Here is a 22,362-nt window from a genome sequence, read left to right on the forward strand (position 1 = left end):
CAGTTCCTCACTAGCAACGGAACAAAGCTGGACGGAGAATGACTTTGACGAGCTGAGAGAAGAAGGCTTCAGACGATCAAATTACTCCGAGCTACGGGAGGATATTCAAATCAAAGGCAAAGAAGTTGAAAACTTTGAAAAAAATTTAGAAGAATGTATAACTAGAATAACCAACACAGAGAAGTGCTTAAAGGAGCTGATGGAGCTGAAAACCAAGGCTCGAGAACTATGTGAAGAATGCAGAAGCCTCAGGAGCCGATGCGATCAAATGGAAGAAAGGGTATCAGCCCTGGAAGATGAAATGAATGAAATGAAGCGAGAAGGGAAGTTTAGAGAAAAAAGAATAAAAAGAAACGAGCAAAGCCTTCAAGAAATGTGGGACTATGTGAAAAGACCAAATCTACGTCTGATTGGTGTACCTGAAAGTGACGGGGAGAATGGAAACAAGTTGGAAAACACTCTGCAGGATATTATCCAGGAGAACTTCCCCAATCTAGCAAGGCAGGCCAACATTCAGATTCAGGAAATACAGAGAACGCCACAAAGATACTCCTCGAGAAGAGCAACTCCAAGACACATAATTGTCAGATTCACCAAAGTTGAAATGAAGGAAAAAATGTTAAGGGCAGCCAGAGAGAAAGGTCGGGTTACCATCAAAGGGAAGCCCATCAGACTAACAGCGGATCTCTCGGCAGAAACCCTACAAGCCAGAAGAGAGTGGGTGCCAATATTCAACATTCTTAAAGAAAAGAATTTTCAACCCAGAATTTCATATCCTGCCAAACTAAGCTTCATAAGTGAAGGAGAAATAAAATACTTTACAGACAAGCAAATGCTGAGAGATTTTGTCACCACCAGGCCTGCCCTAAAAGAGCTCCTGAAGGAAGCGCTAAACATGGAAAGACACAACCGGTACCAGCCACTGCAAAATCATACCGAAATGTAAAGACCATCGAGACTAGGAAGAGACTGCATCAACTAATGAGCAAAATAACCAGCTAACATCATAATGGCAGGATCAGATTCACACATAACAATATTAAATTTAAATGTAAATGGACTAAATGCTCCAATTAAAAGACACAGACTGGCAAATTGGATAAAGACTCAAGACCCATCAGTGTGCTGTATTCAGGAAACCCATCTCACGTGCAGAGACACACATAGGCTCAGAATAAAAGGATGGAGGAAGATCTACCAGGCAAATGGAAAACAAAAAAAGGCAGGGGTTGCAATCCTAGTCTCTGATAAAACAGACTTTAAACCAACAAAGATCAAAAGAGACAAAGAAGGCCATTACATAATGGTAAAGGGATTAATTCAACAAGAAGAGCTAACTATCCTAAATATATATGCACCAAATACAGGAGCACCCAGATTCATAAAGCAAGTCCTGAGTGACCTACAAAGAGACTTAGACTCCCACACATTAATAATGGGAGACTTTAACACCCCACTGTCAACATTAGACAGATCAACGAGACAGAAAGTCAACAAGGATACCCAGGAATTGAACTCAGCTCTGCACCAAGCGGACCTAATAGACATCTACAGAACTCTTCACCCCAAATCAACAGAATATACATTTTTTTCAGCACCACACCACACCTATTCCAAAATTGACCATATACTTGGAAGTAAAGCTCTCCTCAATAAATGTAAAAGAACAGAAATTATAACAAACTATCTCTCAGATCATAGTGCAATCAAGCTAGAACTCAGGATTAAGAATCTCACTCAAAACCGCTCAACTACGTGGAAACTGAACAACCTGCTCCTGAATGACTACTGGGTACATAATGAAATGAAGGCAGAAATAAAGATGTTCTTTGAAACCAACGAGAACTAAGACACAACATACCAGAATCTCTGGGATGCATTCAAAGCAGTGTGTAGAGGGAAATTTATAGCACTAAATGCCCACAAGAGAAAGCAGGAAAGATCCAAAATTGACACCCTAACATCACAATTAAAAGAACTAGAAAAGCAAGAGCAAACACATTCAAAACTAGCAGAAGGCAAGAAATAACTAAAATCAGAGCAGAACTGAAGGAAATAGAGACACAAAAAACCCTTCAAAAAATAAATGAATCCAGGAGCTGGTTTTTTGAAAGGATCAACAAAATTGATAGACCGCTAGCAAGATTAATAAAGAAAAAAAGAGAGAAGAATCAAATAGATGCAATAAAAAATGATAAAGGGGATATCACCACCGATCCCACAGAAATACAAACGACCATCAGAGAATATTACAAACACCTCTACGCAAATAAACTAGAAAATCTAGAAGAAATGGATAAATTCCTCAACACATACACCCTCCCAAGACTAAACCAGGAAGAAGTTGAATCTCTGAATAGACCAATAACAGGAGCTGAAATTGTGGCAATAATCAATAGCTTACCAACCAAGAAAAGTCCAGGACCAGATGGGTTCACAGCCGAATTCTACCAGAGGTACAAGGAGGAGCTGGTACCATTCCTTCTGAAACTATTCCAATCAATAGAAAAAGAGGGAATCCTCCCTAACTCATTTTATGAGGCCAGCATCATCCTGATACCAAAGCCTGGCAGAGACACAACAAAAAAAGAGAATTTTAGACCAATATCCTTGATGAACATTGATGCAAAAATCCTCAATAAAATACTGGCAAACAGAATCCAGCAGCACATCAAAAAGCTTATCCACCATGATCAAGTGGGCTTCATCCCTGGGATGCAAGGCTGGTTCAATATACGTAAATCAATAAATGTAATCCAGCATATAAACAGAACCAAAGACAAAAACCACATGATTATCTCAATAGATGCAGAAAAGGCCTTTGACAAAATTCAACAACTCTTCATGCTAAAAACTCTCAATAAATTAGGTACTGATGGGACGTATCTCAAAATAATAAGAGCTATCTATGACAAACCCACAGCCAGTATCATACTGAATGGGCAAAAACTGGAAGCATTCCCTTTGAAAACTGGCACAAGACAGGGATGCCCTCTCTCACCACTTCTATTCAACATAGTGTTGGAAGTTCTGGCCAGGGCAATTAGGCAAGAGAAGGAAATCAAGGGTATTCAATTAGGAAAAGAGGAAGTCAAATTGTCCCTGTTTGCAGATGACATGATAGTATATCTAGAAAACCCCAGTGTCTCAGCCCAAAATCTCCTTAAGCTGATAAGCAACTTCAGCAAAGTCTCAGGATACAAAATCAATGTACAAAAATCACAAGCATTGTTATACATCAATAACAGACAGACAGAGAGCCAAATCATGAGTGAACTCCCATTCACAATTGCTTCAAAGAGAATAAAATACCTAGGAATCCAACTTACAAGGGATGTGAAGGACCTCTTCAAGGAGAACTACAAACCACTGCTCAAGGAAATAAAAGAGGATACAAACGAATGGAAGAACATTCCATGCTCATGGGTAGGAAGAATCAATATCATGAAAATGGCCATCCTTCCCAAGGTAATTTACAGATTCAATGCCATCCCCATCAAGTTACCAATGACTTTCTTCACAGAATTGGAAAAAACTACTTTAAAGTTCATATGGAACCAAAAAAGAGCCCGCATCGCCAAGTCAATCCTAAGCCAAAAGAACAAAGCTGGAGGCATCACACTACCTGACTTCAAACTATACTACAAGGCTACAGTAACCAAAACAGCATGGTACTGGTACCAAAACAGAGATATAGATCAATGGAACAGAACAGAGCCCTCAGAAATAATGCCACATATCTACAACTATCTGATCTTTGACAAACCTGAGAAAAACAAGAAATGGGGAAAGGATTCCCTATTTAATAAATGGTGCTGGGAAAACTGGCTAGCCATATGTAGAAAGCTGAAACTGGATCCCTTCCTTACACCTTATACAAAAATCAATTCAAGATGGATTAAAGACTTAAATGTTAGACCTAAAACCATAAAAACCCTAGAAGAAAACCTAGGCATTACCATTCAGGACATAGGCATGGGCAAGGACTTCATGTCTAAAACACCAAAAGCAATGGCAACAAAAGCCAAAATTGACAAATGGGATCTAATTAAACTCAAGAGCTTCTGCACAGCAAAGGAAACTACCATCAGAGTGAACAGGCAACCTACAAAATGGGAGAAAATTTTCGCAACCTACTCATCTGACAAAGGGCTAATATCCAGAATCTACAATGAACTCCAACAAATTTACAAGAAAAAAACAAACAACCCCATCAAAAAGTGGACGAAGGACATGAACAGACACTTCTCAAAAGAAGACATTTATGCAGCCAAAAAACACATGAAAAAATGCTCACCATCACTGGCCATCAGAGAAATGCAAATCAAAACCACAGTGAGATACCATCTCACACCAGTTAGAATGGCAATCATTAAAAAGTCAGGAAACAACAGGTGCTGGAGAGGATGTGGAGAAATAGGAACACTTTTACACTGTTGGTGGGACTGTAAACTAGTTTAACCCTTGTGGAAGTCAGTGTGGCGATTCCTCAGGGATCTAGAACTAGAAATTCCATTTGACCCAGCCGTCCCATTACTGGGTATATACCCAAAGGACTATAAATCATGCTGCTATAAAGACACATGCACACGTATGTTTATTGCAGCATTATTCACAATAGCAAAGACTTGGAACCAACCCAAATGTCCAACAATGATAGACTGGATTAAGAAAATGTGGCACATATACACCATGGAATACTATGCAGCCATAAAAAATGATGAGTTCATGTCCTTTGTAGGGACATGGATGAAATTGGAAATCATCATTCTCAGTAAACTATCGCAAGAACAAAAAACCAAACACCGCATATTCTCACTCATAGGTGGGAATTGAACAATGAGAACACATGGACACGGGAAGGGGAATATCACACTTCGGGGACTGTTGTGGGGTGGGGGGAGGGGGGAGGGATAGCATTGGGAGATATACCTAGTGCTAGATGACGAGTTGGTGGGTGCAGCGCACCAGCATGGCACATGTATACATATGTAACTTACCTGCACGTTGCACACATGTACCATAGAGCCTAAAGTATAATAATAATAATAATAATAATAATAATAATAAAAAGAAAAAAAAATGGCAAAAGATGCTAAAATTCAGACATCACTTCTGGAATCTTGATATAGAGAAAAAGCCAAAGATGTGGCTGTGTTAATTCTTGCTAAAACTTAAGAAAAAAACAAAAAGTTAAAGTTTTCAGTTACACAAAGATCCTTTGAAGAGTTTAAAGGTGTGTATCGTAGCTCCTCTTAATCAAACCATAAGGCCCACAGGAGGCTTAAGGGCGCTGACCCTTACCCATCTCAGCAGGAGGTTAAAAGAGAGAATGGATTAACTTGAAAAGATCTGTGGAGGTAGATTTTGTCAAATCGAGTAAAGTCTACTTAAAATCCATGGGAGACCTACAAAGTTTTTGCAAAATTTATTTCATTAAAAACACTGCTCCATAGACTGAAAGGGACAGAGAGAGTGTAAAATGAAAGAAAGTTGTTAGATCTCTAAAATTGTACTTACAGGAAGCGGGCTGATAAAACCATTTAGCAGCAAAAGCTCTACTTTCCATGAAAAAGGAAGAATCCATAGGGTGGATCTTAATGCCATGGAAGGCAATTCCAGGTCTTAAAAAGCAATTAAGAAATGACAAACATTTACCTATTTGTATTTAAGTTCTACTGAACCACTATTTCTGCCTTCCATTTTACCTTCTTTTTGACTGGGACTGTCTACAGCTGTTATTCTATTTTAGTCTTACCACTTTATATTAGTGTTCTAGGGGTTGACAACTTGTCTGTTTAGTTTTTCAGATCCACAGTTAGAGAGGAATTGTCCCCTGGGAACTGTACTTAAAAGATTACAGCCAGAAGCCTCATCTGCACCTGGACCTGGTTTAGATGATGAAATTTTGACTTTGAGCTTGATGCTATAATGAATGACACTCTTGAGAACTTTGGAAGGTAGTGAATGTGTGTTGCAGGTAAAAGGGACAGGAGTCACTGGGGGCCAGAGGGCAGACTATGGACTGTGGTAGGTAGATCATGGGATGGCTCTCCCTGATTCCTCTCTCCTGGTGTATACTCCCTCATATAATCTCTTTCCATTGATCACAGGCTGGACATTTGACTTATAACCAATATAATTCAGTGAAGGTGATGGGATGTGACTCCCGAGATTACATTATGGTGTGTAACATTCCAGCAAACTTAGTTAGGGAACTTCTCTGTGTTGCTGGCCTTAAAGCAAGATGCTATGTGGTGAGATACAGTAGTTGCAATAACTATGGATCGAGCGTCTAATTCCTGACATAGTCTCTCATAAGAAACTGAAGCCTCAGTCTTTCAGCCATAAAGAAGTAAATTCTGCCAATAACTTGAGGGACCCTTGGGAGCATGTTTTCCCCCAGTCAAACCTCTGATGAGACCACAACCCTGGCAACACCTGGATTGTAGCCTGGTGAAACCCTTAGCAGAGGACCCAGTTAAACCATGCACAGATTCCTGACCTATAGTAACAATGAAATAATAAATGATAGTTGTTTTAGGATGCTAAGTTTTTAATAATTTGTTACACAACATAGAAACCTAATGCAGGAATGATGAAGGGAGAACAGCCTCATCACCTGAGAAAGGACTACCTCAAAACCCAGGATGTAGGGAGAAGGAAGGATAGTGATTTTTTTTTATTTTTTTGTCTTTCAGATTACCCAAGGAGCCTTCTCATGTAGAAAAATGCCCTCATAGGCTCTCACAAACTGTTGCAAGCATCTCAAATTTTATTGCCTGCTGGGTCTACAATTCCTCACCAGATGGCTTTGAACACAGTTTGATCATCAATCTCATTGATGCTACTGATAATTCTATTGGAACAGCAGGAGATGGCTCTAGCTCCTAAACCTGCCACTCGAAGCACCCGTCATCACCTCCAAAGATTTTCCAATCCCCAATGGCACAGTTGTAACTCAATCACTTCGCAAGACAGATAATTGCGTGTGGCCAAAGATGTACCTGGTCAACAGGACAGGTTAGACTACCTGCTCTCAGGTAGTCCCTCCAAATCAATGGCTAGACTCGGTTGTTCAAAATGAATAGGAAATCCTAAGGCTTATCAGCAAATTGGAAAGTCGTGTTGGAGGTCCTATCAAGTTAGGTTCCTAAAAGATATAGTCCCCACCTGGAGGAGGGGATCGAAGAATTTTAAACAGCTCTTTCATTTTACGGCCACTATTTGTGCCCTAAGACTATACTTCTTGTAGAGAAGCTAGCTATTAATTTGCCTCCCACTCAAACATGTTTGCTTAAAAACTTTAATTGTGATTATTAGGGAAGTTCAGAGTGATTTGGGTCACATTACCAGAGATCATGTATCCAAAACACAACTGTAGAGATCTCTCCCAAATGTGTCTACCTTTGTTTACTCATGGGAACTTCCTGGGAATGTAACTGACTCATTACATTGTCACAACTGTGGGCAGTTTCCCTAAAATGGGAATCATCCAGTTAGAAAGCGTAGTAAAAAATATGTGTCCAACTTTATCTAAAGTCATCAGTGATGCCATCTGACCCTTGAAAGGTATTCAGGTCGGCCGGGTGTGGTGGCTTACACCTGTAATCCCAGCAGTTTGGGAGGCCAAGGTGGGTGGACCACCTGAGGTCAGGAGTTCGAGACCAGCCTGACTGATATGATGAATTTTTAGTCTCTACTAAAAATACAAAAGTTAGCCAGGCATGGTGGCATGTGCCTGTAATCCCAGCTACTCAGGAGCTGAGACAGGAGAATCACTTGAACACGGGAGGCGGAGGTTGCAGTGAGCCGAGATTGCACCATTGTTCTCCAGCCTGGGCAACAAGAGCAAAACTCTGTCTAAAAAAAAAAAAAAAAGAAAGAAAGGGAAAAGAAAGGTATTCAGGTCAGCCTCAACTCACTGGTAGGGATTGCCTTAGATTTTTATCCTTGAGGGCCAAGGATTAGTCTGTGTAATTGAAAATATATCCTGCTGGATTAATGCCATAGACCATTTCAATGCAGAAACTTGTGAAAGACACTTCTTGGTTTTCTAAAGTAGACCTTATTGATGTATAGGAATTACTCTATAACTACCTTGAAGGACATGGTTGAGCATAATACTGCAGATTGACCAGATCTACTTGTTTAGAGTACTAGAGATAGTAGCCTTATGGTCAGATTATTCAGGGTAGCTGTTGACATGGCATAATCTAATGGGAAAATTTGCCAGAAACCAAGGTGATATTGATTAGAGGGACTGCTGTTTTGGGGAAACAATTCTCTATGGATCTTTGATGTTCCATGTCTTACAAGCAGAAGCACTGACTGCTGTTTGTCCTGGACTATCTTTTAAGGCATATTTGCATAGAGATAGTGTCTTCACAGGAGCAAAGAGTACGCATGCTTACTGCCCAGATAATGTTTCTCTGAGAGCAAAAAGCAGGCATGCTTCCTGCTCATCACTAAAGATTCATGTTTCTTAAGCTCAGTGTCTCTTTCCTGTGGACTACAACCCACTAAATGTGCATGTATCATCTGTCCCTCCTAGTGTCTCCTTATAGAAATAGGGACCTGTGAACAGGTGCAAAATATATGCTGATACTCTGGCTACTGGAATTAGCTTAAGTAATAAACTCTCCTTTATCTGCGACTCAGGAGTCTCATGTCTTCTGCCACCAACCTTGAAGTTGGATCAGTCTAACTTGTTAAGTTACAAATAGGGTAGAACCTCAGACCTTTTGCAGTTCTTAATAAGGTGATGTATGCCACATTTGGGCCAAGGCAGAGAAAAAATGTGTATGGTTCCCCTCACCTCCCTTCCCCCTTTTAAACTGCTATTGGATGGAAGCCCACAATGAAAAGAGTTGTTTCTCTGACAGCCCCCTTCATAACAGGAAAAACAGGTTGTTCTATTAGGTAAGACAGCAATCATTTTTTTAGAAAGCTACCTTACTGAAGTGGGGTTTATTTGCTACCATGGTGGGAGGTTTGTGCATTAATTTGATCAAGAATGACAGACTAACAAACATGAGTAGCCAGAAATCACACACTTTACACCTTCTGAAAATGTCTGTGGAACCAACTGTAGATGAACACTTAGGGCAGTATGTCTTAGTGGACAGCACAGGTGGTGATTCCATTACTCATCTGCTATGGTATATAAACTTCAACTTCAAGGCCTAAAAGCCTCACAACCCCATAACTGGAGGTGTTCTGAGTTTGTCTTGCTCTGCTAGGTCTCTGAGCATTACTCTGGTATGTGATGACCAATGGAAGACTTGTCTAGCTACCATTGGTTTTGAGTCTTTTCTAGTACATGTTGTTCCTATTGGTCTAGTATATCTGCTGTCTGAGCATTCACCTTTGTTCACTTATTATTTCACACATTTCTAGAATTACTCTATCAACATAGAAATAGTATTGGATGATGGATGCCACTCCAACTACTTATGAACAAATGTGGCACTTTATCAGTAGTTGAGCAACAGGCTAAGAAACAGTAAACACTTCAGGACGGAAGGTTGGATAACTTATTATGTGGCAAATATTTCATAAAATTGCTGTGTGCCATAATGTGAAAAGCAGACCAAGATTTTACTGTACCTGTATTTCTTGGGAAATTTTGTTCTAAAAATTAAAAACATTTGTGTATGTTGGCTTTACTCCCTTTCCCTGTAAAGTGGGACTTTAAGAAATTACAGTTCATGCAATAATTATCTGCTTTGATAGCTGAAATGGGAAAGAATAGAGAAATTTACGGCTTAGCAAGATTGAGAAAATCTACAGACAAGAAGGGTAAAACAGGACAGAGAACAAGTTAAGGGCAACAAATGCCCAGTAAAGTTTCCCAGTTAATCTAAGTGACTCAGTCCAGAAGCAAAGATCAGATAAGGGTTTTACTTTGCCTTTCAAGTGAAGTGTTTTAGATGGTCTCAAAATAGCCACCATTAGGTTGAGAGTGAAAGGTGTGGAAGAGAGAAAACGAGGTAAGACAGGCTTGAGAATTATTTCTAACAAAGGACTTTCATCTAGTTCCTGGTACTTGGCATTGATTAGAAGCAAAAGCCTCCCCAAGTTACAGGAAATTTTTCTGGGGAAACTTGATGGCTAGTTTTATGTATCAACTTGACTGGATATTACTTTCTCCTACTTGATTATTCAGGCACTCGGACTGTTTCCAAATTTTTGTGCAAATAGTTCCCAAGGATTCAGAGACTTCTGTTCCCAGCTCAAAATCTGGGATCTCACTCCCCGATCCTGTATTCTAGCAACTCCAACACAGATCCTACACTGTCATGATCCTGCGTTTCAGTAACTAGCAGACAACTATATGCCCTTATCCCCTCCCCCATCCATTATATAGTTACAGCGCAGGGACAAGACATCCATGACAAAAAGCAAAACAAATATGCCCCCTGAATATTCAGAGAAGGGAAGAATAAGAAAACACACCAACTCCAGATCAAGGCAAAGGGGCAATCCTATAGGAGGGCATCATGGAGCCCTGCTCTGGCAGTGGTGGAAGTTCCTGAATAGACAGTAATTCTGCTCTCTGAAAGGATCATTGTTCTCTGTGAGCCTTCATTGCACTCTGCATAGATTTCCTAGTTCGTGTTCCCGTTAGAGTCATAGGTGAGGTGGATGTCTACGAGAGTATTTAAGGAGAAAATTAAAACCTGACTTGATAGACTGAGTAAAGATCACCCTTCACCAGCGCAGGTGGGCGTCATTCAATCCACAGAGACCCTGAACAGAACAAAAATGTGGGGGAAGGAAGAATTCACACTCTCTTTTTCAGCCAGGACATTTATCTTCTGCTCTTGGACATCGGTGCTCCTGATTCCCAGGCCTTAGGACTTGAGCCAGGACTTTTATCATTGGCCCTCCATTCAGTTCTTGGATTGCAAGTATACCAGCAACTTTTCTGAGCCTCTAGTTTGCAGATGACAGACCATGTGACTTCTCAGCCTCCAGAAGAATGTGAGCCAATCCCTCATAAAAAATCTTTTTGTACATATCGCTCTATGTATGTCCTAATAATTCTGTTTCTCTGGAGAACCGTAGCAATAAAAAAAAAAAAAAATCAAAATCCCTGAAGTAGAAAGCCTTTGATATTTGTTCTTGAACTGCTATCAGATCCCAAAACACACACAAGCACAAAGCGTGCTAGTAAAGCCCCACAGCCATCAAAGAGGGAATAACGCCAACATCTACCTCACCTATGACTCTAACAGGAACACGAACTAGGAAATCTATGCAGAGTGCAATGAAGGCTCACAGAGAACAATGATCCTTTCAGAGAGCAGAATTACTGTCTATTCAGGAACTTCCACCACTGCCAGAGCAGGGCTTCATGATGCCCTCCTATAGGATTGCCCCTTTGCCTTGATCTGGAGTTGGTGTGTTTTCTTATTCTTCCCTTCTCTGAATATTCAGGGGGCATATTTGTTTTGCTTTTTGTCATGGATGTCTTGTCCCTGCGCTGTAACTATATAATGGATGGGGGAGGGGATAAGGGCATATAGTTGTCTGCTAGTTACTGAAACGCAGGATCATGACAGTGTAGGATCTGTGTTGGAGTTGCTAGAATACAGGATCGGGGAGTGAGATCCCAGATTTTGAGCTGGGAACAGAAGTCCCTGAATCCTTGGGAACTATTTGCACACAAAATTTAGAAACAGTCTGAGTGCCTGAATCACCAAGTAGGAGAAAGTAATATCCACAAGTTATGATAGTGTAAAATTCTATTGTGTTAAGCCACTGAAATTTGCAGGTTTGTTTCTTAAAGGACTAGTGTTATCCTTAGTTGGCGATTCTCAAATTAGTATTCATTTTCAGCCCCTAAAGAGCCTTTTCAGACTTTTTATTTATACTGACCTCTTATTAAATTTTACTGTCTATGTTTTATATGTGTATCTTTGCATTATACATAAAAAGAGAACTATTCTCCCTCCACACCAGAATCATTTTTTTTTGGTCCCTTGAGGGCGCAATTGCCTGACTTGAGAACAGGTGCCCAGAATGATGCTAAGATGAGTTCCCTCTCCTGCCCACCTCTCTTTCCTCTCTTAATTTTCCCATCTATCACTGCACACTAATCATTTTCACCCTCTTTCAATTTCTTGAACATGAAAAGCTCTTTCTAACCTGAAGGTCTTTTTTATTTGTTTACTTTTTTCCTTGAAAACTTTTAATTTCAGTCTTTGTATTGCTGACTTCCTCTAATTTTTTGTGATATTTCTTAACATTTTCTTAAATGTTACCTTTTCAGAGAAACCTGTTTCTAAGGTGATCTACTCTTGTTATTCTTAGTATTCTGTTTTTTTTATAGCACTTATGATAATTTTTATAATATATTTGACTGTTTTGATATGTACTTATTCTTATGCCCGTCACTCACTGCAAGACACTCCATATATACTTGGAATTAATATACTTGCTAATTAATATTGAAGAGCAGACATAAAAAGGATAAGTTAATGAATAAAGCAAGAAAGAAAGAAAGAAAGGAATCAATAGCAGGTAAGTTCCACTATTTTTAAATTAACCTTCTTTTCACTCCATTTCCTCTTTTGCTGTCTAGAGTTCAAAGTTCATATTTGGTTTTGCTAAACTTTAGAGAAATTTCTCATTAATCTGTGAAAGAAATGTTAAGTATAAAATTTCACTAAAGCTGAACAAGTTCATGCTCACTACTTCAGGTCCATCTGGTAGCTTCTTGCCCAGATTTCCTTCTCCTGAACTTCTCATCCAGAACTTTCAAGATGTTTTCCAGAGGTCCACGATAATACTTACTAATAAATATGTTACAAAAGTTAGTGACCACATGTACTACCTGAAGGTATTTCCAAGGGGAAGATTTCGTCTCTCCACTGTCTTTCAAGGCCACCCCTCAGTGAAGTTGTAGTGTTCAGTCAACCCTTCTGTGAACCAGGCTTTAGTTTCCTTCTTCCTTTTTCATTCTTCTATTAGCTGGTCACTGCGGCTTCACACAAGGGCACAGGTGTAGGTGGAGATAGATATGTTGATGTAGAGTAGGTGGTGGACGGGGTGGTTCCTACTTGTTTATGTAATTTACTTGTGCCATCCAGATCTGCTTGGGCTTAATCCCACATATACCACTTTCAATTTGTACTGATTTGTTGCTAGGTGGCCTACATTTATGACATGATGGGTCTGACAATGATTAGTGTATGATGGGCAGCTTTAGTCATATGGTCGTTTGATGCCTTACAATCAGACATTCAGTTTCCAGTAAGGCCCCCAATCCAGAAACTGTACTGCAAGTGGCTTACAATTCCCTGCTGAAGAGGAAGGTCTTATTCCAAACCCTAGTGGCCTGTGCTGTAACTTTCTTATTAGAGTACTCTGAGGACTCCACACAATGTTCTTTTCTACAGCAGAGCTCAGAATATTATAGCCTATGGGACAAATCTGACTCAGGGCCTGGTTTTGTAATTAAGGTTTTATTGGAACACAGACACACTTATTTGTTTACATATTGTATGTGGTTCCATTTGCACTACCAAGGCAGAGTTGAATAATTCTGGGATAATGGTAGCGTTGAATAGTTGTACTACATCAGCAGAGTGTAGTAATTGCAGCAAAGACCCTAAGGCCTTCAAAGCCTAAGATATTTACTACCTGACCATTTACAGAAACATTCTGCTGACTCCTGGTCTATAACTTGTTGGATCTGCCAGATCATATCACCCAAGTGGCAAGGCTGTTTCTACAACAGCGTACAACTGCTGTTAAGCTGACTTCTGCTCTAGATCCCACTCAAAATTGGCAGTATTCTAAGTCACCTGATAAATGAATCAAATCAGTACGCCCTAGTATGGTATGTGTTATTTCAAAAATCTGCAAATATCTGCCAAGCATTGCAACCTTTTAGTAGCAGGAAGTTCTGATTTCCTGGCATGCAGCATATCATTGGATCCTTAAAAGTTTCATTAATATGGCAGGTCCCTTGCTCTAGCAAGCAGTCAACTTAAAAAGGCATACATGGCCTGGCACAGTTGCTCACACCTGTAATCCCAGCACTTTGGAAGGCCGAGGTGGGTTGGATCACCTGAGGTCAGGGGTTCAAGACCAGCGTGGCCAACATGGTGAAAACTCGTCTCTACTAAAAATACAAAAATTAGCTGGGAATGGTGGCAGATGCCTGTAATCCCAGTTACTCAGGAGGCTGAGGCAGGAGAATCACTTGAACTCGGGAGGCAAGGTTGCAGTGAGCTGAGATCGCGCCACTGCACTCCAGCCTGGGTGACAGAGAGAGATGCTGTTTCAACAACAACAACAACAACAAAAACAAAGGCATACAGAGTATGTTACTTCCTGCTTCCCAAAGTCTTGAAAAAGAATCAGAGAGATTGTCCATAGAATGTCCAGATAATCAAGATCTTTTCAGACTACAGTGTGACGATGTAGCAGTTAATATCATCCTGAGGCGAGATCATGTACTATTTGCTTTCCATCCCAATGAATGCTTCTGATTCTTTTTCTGACAGGGAATAAAATTAAATTCATTCACTAAATTAATAGCTACTATATGAATTTTCTGCAGCTGCTGTGACTATGGCAACAGTAGCTTAAAACAACAAAAATTTCTAATCTCATGATTCTATAGATCAGAAGTCTGATATAGATCTCTCTGAGCTAAGATCAAAGAGTTGGCAGGTGCATTCTTTTCTGGAGTCTCTAGGGAAGACTCCTTTCCTATGCCTTTTCCACCCACTTTCCTTGGCACATGGCCTCTTTATCCATCATTAGAGCCAGCAATGTTTGGCCCCTTCTCACAATGCCATCTCTTTGGTTCTCTCTCCCTATTCACTCTTCTGCATTTAAGGACCCTTGAGATTATATTAGGCACACACAGATAATCCAAGATAATCTTCCTATTTTAAGGTCTGATGTTTAGTAACTTTAGTTCCATCTACATCGTTAATTTTCCTTTGCCATGTAACCTAACATAGCCACAGGTTTCAGAGAGCAGGATGTAGACATCTTTGTAGTGCTATTATTGTGTCTGCCACAACTACATATCAAGTATAGAGTCTGTGTCGCCCTCTTGTAGGAAATATGCTATAGCAGCTGTGAAAATGAGTGCGCCACTTAGTTAAAGATATGAAACTTCACTTTCAATTGCCATGATTTATCTAACTTTTTATAGGGCAGTATTGTTGAATTAAATAAGAATAAGAATTCAGATCACAAAACTTATTTTTTAAAAGTCTTTGAGCTTGGCATCAATTTCTACCATTTGGCATGTAATGTAGTAGTGTTTCTGATTTTCTATCCTAGATAGGATGAAGAGGCAGTATCAGAGACCTCTGCTTATTTTTTTTCTGTAATAATGTTTCTTATACCATAGAGCAGGGAACCAATGTGAGGGTTCTGCTAAGTATATCAATGTTAGCACAGGCAGGGATTATGAAAACAATAGAGGGAACTGCTCCTATGTATACTTGCGGTGGCATCAGGATCCTTCAATATAATGATCTGATTTAGCTTCCAATCTTTGTTAATAAAATTTCTGAAAAGGAGATATACCTGCTTTGTCATGAAAGATATTTCTCTATGGAGATATGAGTAATACCAAACACACTGTTAACTATGTACATTGTGGGAGGCAGGATTCTAAGATGGCCCCCAAGATTCCTGCCCCCTGGTGTATATACCCTTGCGTGTTTCCCTCCTCCTTAATGTGGGCAGAACCTGTAAATATGATAGGATTTCACACTTGTGAATAGGTCACTAATCAGTCAACTTTGAATTAATCAAAACGGAGATTATCTGAGTGGGTTTAAACTAGCGGTGATCCCTTAAAAGGGATTGGAAACTTCCTGCAGTCTAAGAGATTGGAAATGTGGGAGGCCCTATGGAGGGGGCCAGGTTAGCTAGGTCCTGAGGGCAGCCTTGTGAACTAGGAGCAACCCCTGACTGAGCAGTCAAGAAAATAGGATGTCGGTCCTACAATCACAGGGAACTAAATTCTGCCAACACCTTGCATGAGTTTGGATGAGGACCTCTAGATCCTACTGAGTCCTAGTAAACACCTTGAGTTTGGTCTGGTGAGGCCCTGAGCAGTGGGCCCAGGGAATCCATACCTGGACTCGTAACAGATAGAAACTGGGAGATTAAAAATTTGTGTTAAGATATTAAGTTTGTAGTAGTTTGTTATGCAGAAATAGAAAGCTAATACACATTTATACATTTAGCAAGTATTTATAATATTCCTGCCAATGAACTAAAAAAGGATTATAAAAAGTTCAGCTAAAATTAACCAAAATAGATCAGACATTTTGTGTATGACTCTATGTGGACAAAATCAATTAGAAGTTTTGCTTGTCTGTTTGGGGTTAAGAATGTGTGTATAGCATTTTAATTTATTTTCTATTTATGAGAAATCTAATTACGATTATCATGATTGAATCATGGCACTTCTTTATGGTGGTCTTTATAAGCATGTGAAATAGTTGCTTTCTATTTTCATATACTTCATTCTGATGCATATTTACTAGAGTAATAATGTCTGAAGATCTATTTTGTATTTTAATTACTAGCATTTTCTTGCATATGAGTGTAATCTTTTATACTTATGCTCAATTACGATTTTGAGATAAAAATGTCTATTTACTTCTTGCTTCAAGGAAAGTATTTTTCCTTCTCAATTGTTACAGGCATAGTTCAAAGAAAACCTGGTATCATTTTATTGGTTCTAACTTCATAAATAAATATATGATATTCTACTTATATTGATTTATAGATATAGTTTTCATTCTATACTCTACTTAGATGTATTTGTTGTTTTATTTTGCTTGCTTTTACATAAAACTTTACTTTTAAACTGTTTTTCTTACTTATTTAAAAATTTTTAGCCAACAACTGATATGAAATTTACAGGCTTCCACTGCAATTGTTGGCTTCACCCCCTAATCTCCTGCCTGGTGATGATAGGAGTAATAACTAATGCAGGTAACCTACCAAGGTAGCACAATAAGTGGGAGAACCAGGTTGTCTGAAACATAGCTCACTAATTTTATACCACATTGGCAGCTATTTTTTCAGATATTTATAAAAATGTGTAGATATTTGTAGAAAGCAAATGAATGCCAGAGAAAATTCACTTATCTGTTCTTGAAAGCTAACATGCTACATAAAAGAAAATGTCCTTTGGAAATTGCAATGCTGATGTCAAACACAGCAAAACAAAATAAGGCAAAAACAAAATTTAGAGTTTCCAAGTAAAGTCTATCAATCAGACCACATCATGTGAAATATCTGAGGTGTTCTGGAAACTCAGAAATATTAAATATTGATTATATGGCGTATCCTTCATAGCCTCTAATTCATCTTCCAGCTCATTCATTGTATATAGACATTTCTTACTTTATCTGAATTGGTGTCCTTTCTTCTTCAGAATGTACTTAGATGGAAATACAGATATAAGCAAATGTGTGTGTGTGTGTGTGTGTGTGTGGTGTGTGTGTGTGTGTGTGTGTGTGTGTATGTTGATGTGTCTCAGGAAAGAATTCATGTGACTGAGCTTTTTTATATATATCATGTTGGTAAGTAATAGAATTGAGCTGGAAGTGATTGAAAGAGAAGACATTCAAAGTGGAAAAGATGCCATTTATAAAGGCACAGATGGGTTAATAACTAAAAGTTCAGGGAAAATAAACAGCTTATTAACTTCTGTGAAAAAAGAGGACAAATTGGGGACAAACAAGAGATAAAATTATTTAAGAGTATGTATTGGAATATATATTTAGTGAGGGACTTGAATCATTTGGCATTTAAAGTAATCCCCAAATGAATAAGATGGAGATTAACACACTAATTCTCAAACATGTAGCTGCAAACGGGAATGTAGGAGGGAATTTTTTTAAGTTACTAAGCAATCTTTCCAAAAAAATCACACATTTCCCTTCATCGTTTATTCCAAGTCCTCGTCTCAGCTTTGGATTTTTCCGGATGGCTCAGACCTAACGAAGGTAAATGTGTCCTGGATGATGGGAGTGGATTTTGTGGGCTGCTCTGGCTCCCATGTGGTGCTCTGAGGGCGGCACAGCATTCTGTTACAGAGCATGGCCCGAGAGCCAGTCTCACACTTCTGATCTCTGTTTAAGCACCTATTAATGTCTGATCCTGGGAAAATTATTTAACCTATCATTCTTCATCTATAAAATGTGGATTATAGGATCCCTCACAGGGCTATTATAGGGATCAAATGAGATAATACTTTCAAAGCAGTTAAAACAGTGCCTAGTACACATTAAGATTCACATAAGCATGGATTAACTTAAAAGAAGTAGATTTGCTCCTTTTATGTTTAACATGTTCCATAGTATAGCAATCAACATATCAGTTTCCCAGAAAGGAAAAGACATGAGAATTTTAGGAATGTAATATAATTTGAAATAGAACAGCATATAATTATCCAAAGAAGTATGTAAGGTATGTCATAGTTACTATATAGACAATAGTAAGTTTTCATTCAGATACTTTAAAGCAAGGAAACTGACAATTACCACCTAATCTGGTCCTGCTAATAAGGTTTTTCATTATTTTATCTTCTCTTAAAAGTGACACCTATATGCATAGACAGAGACAGTGACCTCAGTCACATTATCAGAATAATTTATAAACACTGTACTAAGTTACCTGTTTTTTAAGAACCTGAAAAACACAAATAAGGGTGCTATGTGCTTCGTTCTTCTACCAAATCTGCAAATACTATTAATATCTTTGCATGTGTATATATTTAAAATTTATCTCACATTTTTGACAAAGTATACAGACAAACATTGAAAGCTTTGCAAGTTTACAGCATTTGGGAGTTAAGGTAGATTCTGAAAGTCTTCCTATTATGTAACAATTGTTTAGCATCAACACTAACTATATTCAGTACAAACCAAAGATTTAATCATAGTCCAAGACTATTACGTTCATTAAAATTCCACTAATGAGGAACTGTTAAGGCAATATTTCATTTTGAAAAAAGGGAAAGTTCCAATTTCAATTTTAAATGAATTTAAATTAGCATTTAAATATGTTCTATAAACGTGTCAGACTGAGTTATGATCAGTATGATCATTACTGTAGTGATTATTATGTGCCCTTAGTGAGCACTCACTGTGTATTGAAAGCCTTGCAAAATAAGGTATGTTTAATTCTGCAGATTTCTGACTTTTTTCTCACAAGAACACAGAATACATTATAATATCTTTCCTCAGCCCTAACACATAGTAATACAAAATTAAAGGAATTTTATTTTTGTTCCTAACAGTTTTGTCTATTCATTGAAATTTAAGAAACCAGGTAAATTTAATTTTCTAAAATTACATCTAATGGTTGGTTGGTTTCCTGTTTGTCTTGTGAATTTTATGGGTTTCATTTTGACACTATATCTTTAAAAACCTGAAAACATCTAAAATATTGATTTTTAATCTGGCTATTTGATTAGTGTTCTTTCTAAACTGTCACTTTTTTCTGCTATATATTATTTATATTTCATAATTTTACTTCAAACGTATTTCTATTAATTTTGAAAAGACACAAACCAAGTGCTGTAATTATATAATGTAATTCTGCAAAAACAATATTAAATATCATAATTGAAATATTATTTTGTGTACTCAAAATTGTTTTTTACTTTGGTAAGACTGACAAATATTTTTGTTGGTAATCTTTCAGTGCTTTCCCTTAGTTACACGCCTTGGATATCAATGCATTTTTTTCCACAAAACCTTATTGAAGAGCTGAAACAACCCCATTCAAGAACCACTTCCCTTGTTCCTGTGAAAGGCTATAAAAAACAAACTGAGAAATAAACAGATACGTCACAGAATTAATATTATTAAACACCAAACTCTGTTCAGTATTAAATACTGTAGTTGGAAGTTTGTTAATTTGGATGTTTCTTCAAAGTGAGGAACTTTTGCTAACGTCAGATCACTTGATCACAATCGCTGTCTTTCAAAGGGCTTTGTTTAAAAAAGAAATCTTTCTAAATCTTGCTATTGTAAATCATTTTAATGAAATAGTGATCACGAGTTTTATGAATAAAATACTTTGTGGTACAAGATATTAGGCTTAAACTCCACAAATTCAACATATAACAATTCAATAAAATATTGAATTGTGTTAATGTTATTTGTTATTTTGTGCCTATAATCGCTAATTACTGCATTGTAGTGCATCCTTTTTAATATATGAATGAAAATAAGTCACATAAAAGTACAGGCAATGGACATTATATGAAGTGTCTGAAGAAAGTTTATGGAAAATATATATATGAGGAGAAAACTATGCATAGATTTCAAAAATGTTTTGTACCCAAATAAACTTGTACTAACTTGTTATAACATGTCTGAGTAGAATCTAATTTGAGACACTAAGAAGGATAAGGCATCAGTGTGAAAAGAGCCCCTAGAGCTCCTATCTTAGCAACACGAATTCTGCTAGCATTGAAGCAAGAACAAACATCCAATTTATGATGAGGCTTGAGTAGAAGAAGGGCAAAATTACTGATGCTTTATGAAAAGTTTAGGGGGACAATGCCTCAAAGATATCAGCAGCTTATAAATAGAGAACTCATTTTAAGAAGGGACGAGATGATGTTGAAGATGATGCCTGCAGCAGCAGACCATCCATATCAATTTCTGAGGAAACAAGTTCGTCTTGTGTGTGCCCTACTTGAAAAGAATTGACGATTAATAACAGAAACAATAGGTGACACCATAGACATCTCAAATGGTTCAGCTTACAAAATACTTTTTTTTTTTTTTTTTTTTTTGAGACAGAGTTTCACTCTCATCACCCAGGCTGGAGTGCAATGGCACGATCTCGGTTCACTGCAACCTCCATCTCCTGGATTTGAGTGATTCTCCTGCCTCAGCCTCCCAACTAGTTGGGATTACAGGTGCCTGCCACCACACCCCGGCTTACATAATTCTTATACAGTTATGTAGTGAAATTTGTGTTTGCCAAAAGTTAAGCTTTAAACCTTAGTAACTTAAAAAATGTGAATGCTACAATTCAAACTTTTTAAAAAATATATTTTATAAACACAATTAATTTTGTAAATTTTAAATAATAATGTTTATTTTCAAACAACTGTCATCTTTGATTTAAAGGGCTGAAAAAATAAGGGTAAAATTTAATTTACAAAATCAAATAAGTGAAAAATAAATATATATAATTAAGTTTTAAGTGACTTTTGTGTAAATTTGTAACATTGATACTTTGGGAGATGCTACAGCTGAAAATAGCATAAGATTTTGGAGATAGCCTCTACATTTCTAAAACATATTTTTCCTTTAAGTAGAAATTTTACCTCAAACTAGATAGATGTCTACCAAATTGCTCATATTATCAGATATGTCTTAAATCTTATTTGGATAACTTCAATAGATATTTGTAGTTTAACTTTTTATCGAGATAACGGTAGATTCACATGCAATGGTAGAAAAATAATAGAGAATAAAATAATAATAATAATGTCTCAGTCTTCTCCCATCCCCAATGCAAATATTTTGCAAGACTACACTATAATATCACAACCTGAAAATTGTCATTGATTTAATCCACCTGTCTTACTCAGATTTCTCAAGTTTTACTGTGTCATCTGTGGGTGTATATATTTAAGTCAATATAATTTTCTCATGAGTCATTTCATATATGATTACTGTAGTCAAGATACTTAACAGTTCTAGCATTACAAGGATGCTATGCGTTGCCCTTTTATAACCACACCACGTCCCTTCTGCCTCCACCCACTGCTGCCCAATTCATTTCAAAAACGTTATATAAATGGAGTCATCCATATGTAAATGTTGTGGATCGGCTCTTTTTCGTTGTTCTTAATTGATTATTCTATTGGTAATACTTCTGGTCAACAGAAGGCAATTATTAATAGTTAAGTTTTGGGGGAGCCAAAAGTTACATGTGGATTTTTGACTGTGTGGAGGGTTGGTGCCCATAACCCCCATGTTTTTTTTTTTTTTCTTTTTCAACTTCTATTTTAGAATCAGGAGGCACATGTGCAAGTTTGTTACTTGGGTTTGTTGCATGATGCTGTGGTTTGGAGCACAAATGATCCCATTAACCAACTACGGAGTATAGTACCCAACAGTTTTTCAACTCTTGTGCCCCTCCACACCTCCCCTCTCAAGCAGTCCTGTGTCTATTGTTAGCATTGTGGATTGGCTTTTTCAATCAGCATAATTCCCTGGAGAGTCATGCAAGTTGTGTGTATATTTTTGTGACTGAGTAGTATTCCCTAGAATGTATGTACTGGAGTTTAACTTTTCTCTTGTTGAAGGGCATCTGAGTTGATTTCAGTGTTTG

General features: G+C 37.8%; 1 long non-coding RNA gene across 2 annotated transcripts in view; it reads left to right on the forward strand.

Annotated features, from left to right (window-relative positions):
- LOC134761315 (uncharacterized) overlaps positions 1-6,841 on the forward strand; it is a 43,143-nt gene extending 36,302 nt beyond the window's left edge. For both annotated transcript variants that reach the window (XR_010139816.1, XR_010139817.1), the window contains one exon: positions 6,702-6,841. This is a non-coding gene — a long non-coding RNA (uncharacterized LOC134761315). The remainder of the gene's footprint in view (positions 1-6,701) is intronic.
- The last annotated feature ends 15,521 nt before the right edge of the window (positions 6,842-22,362 follow it).

Source organism: Pongo abelii, chromosome 3 (genome assembly GCF_028885655.2).
Source record: "Pongo abelii isolate AG06213 chromosome 3, NHGRI_mPonAbe1-v2.0_pri, whole genome shotgun sequence".
Taxonomy (NCBI): Eukaryota; Metazoa; Chordata; class Mammalia; order Primates; family Hominidae; genus Pongo; species Pongo abelii.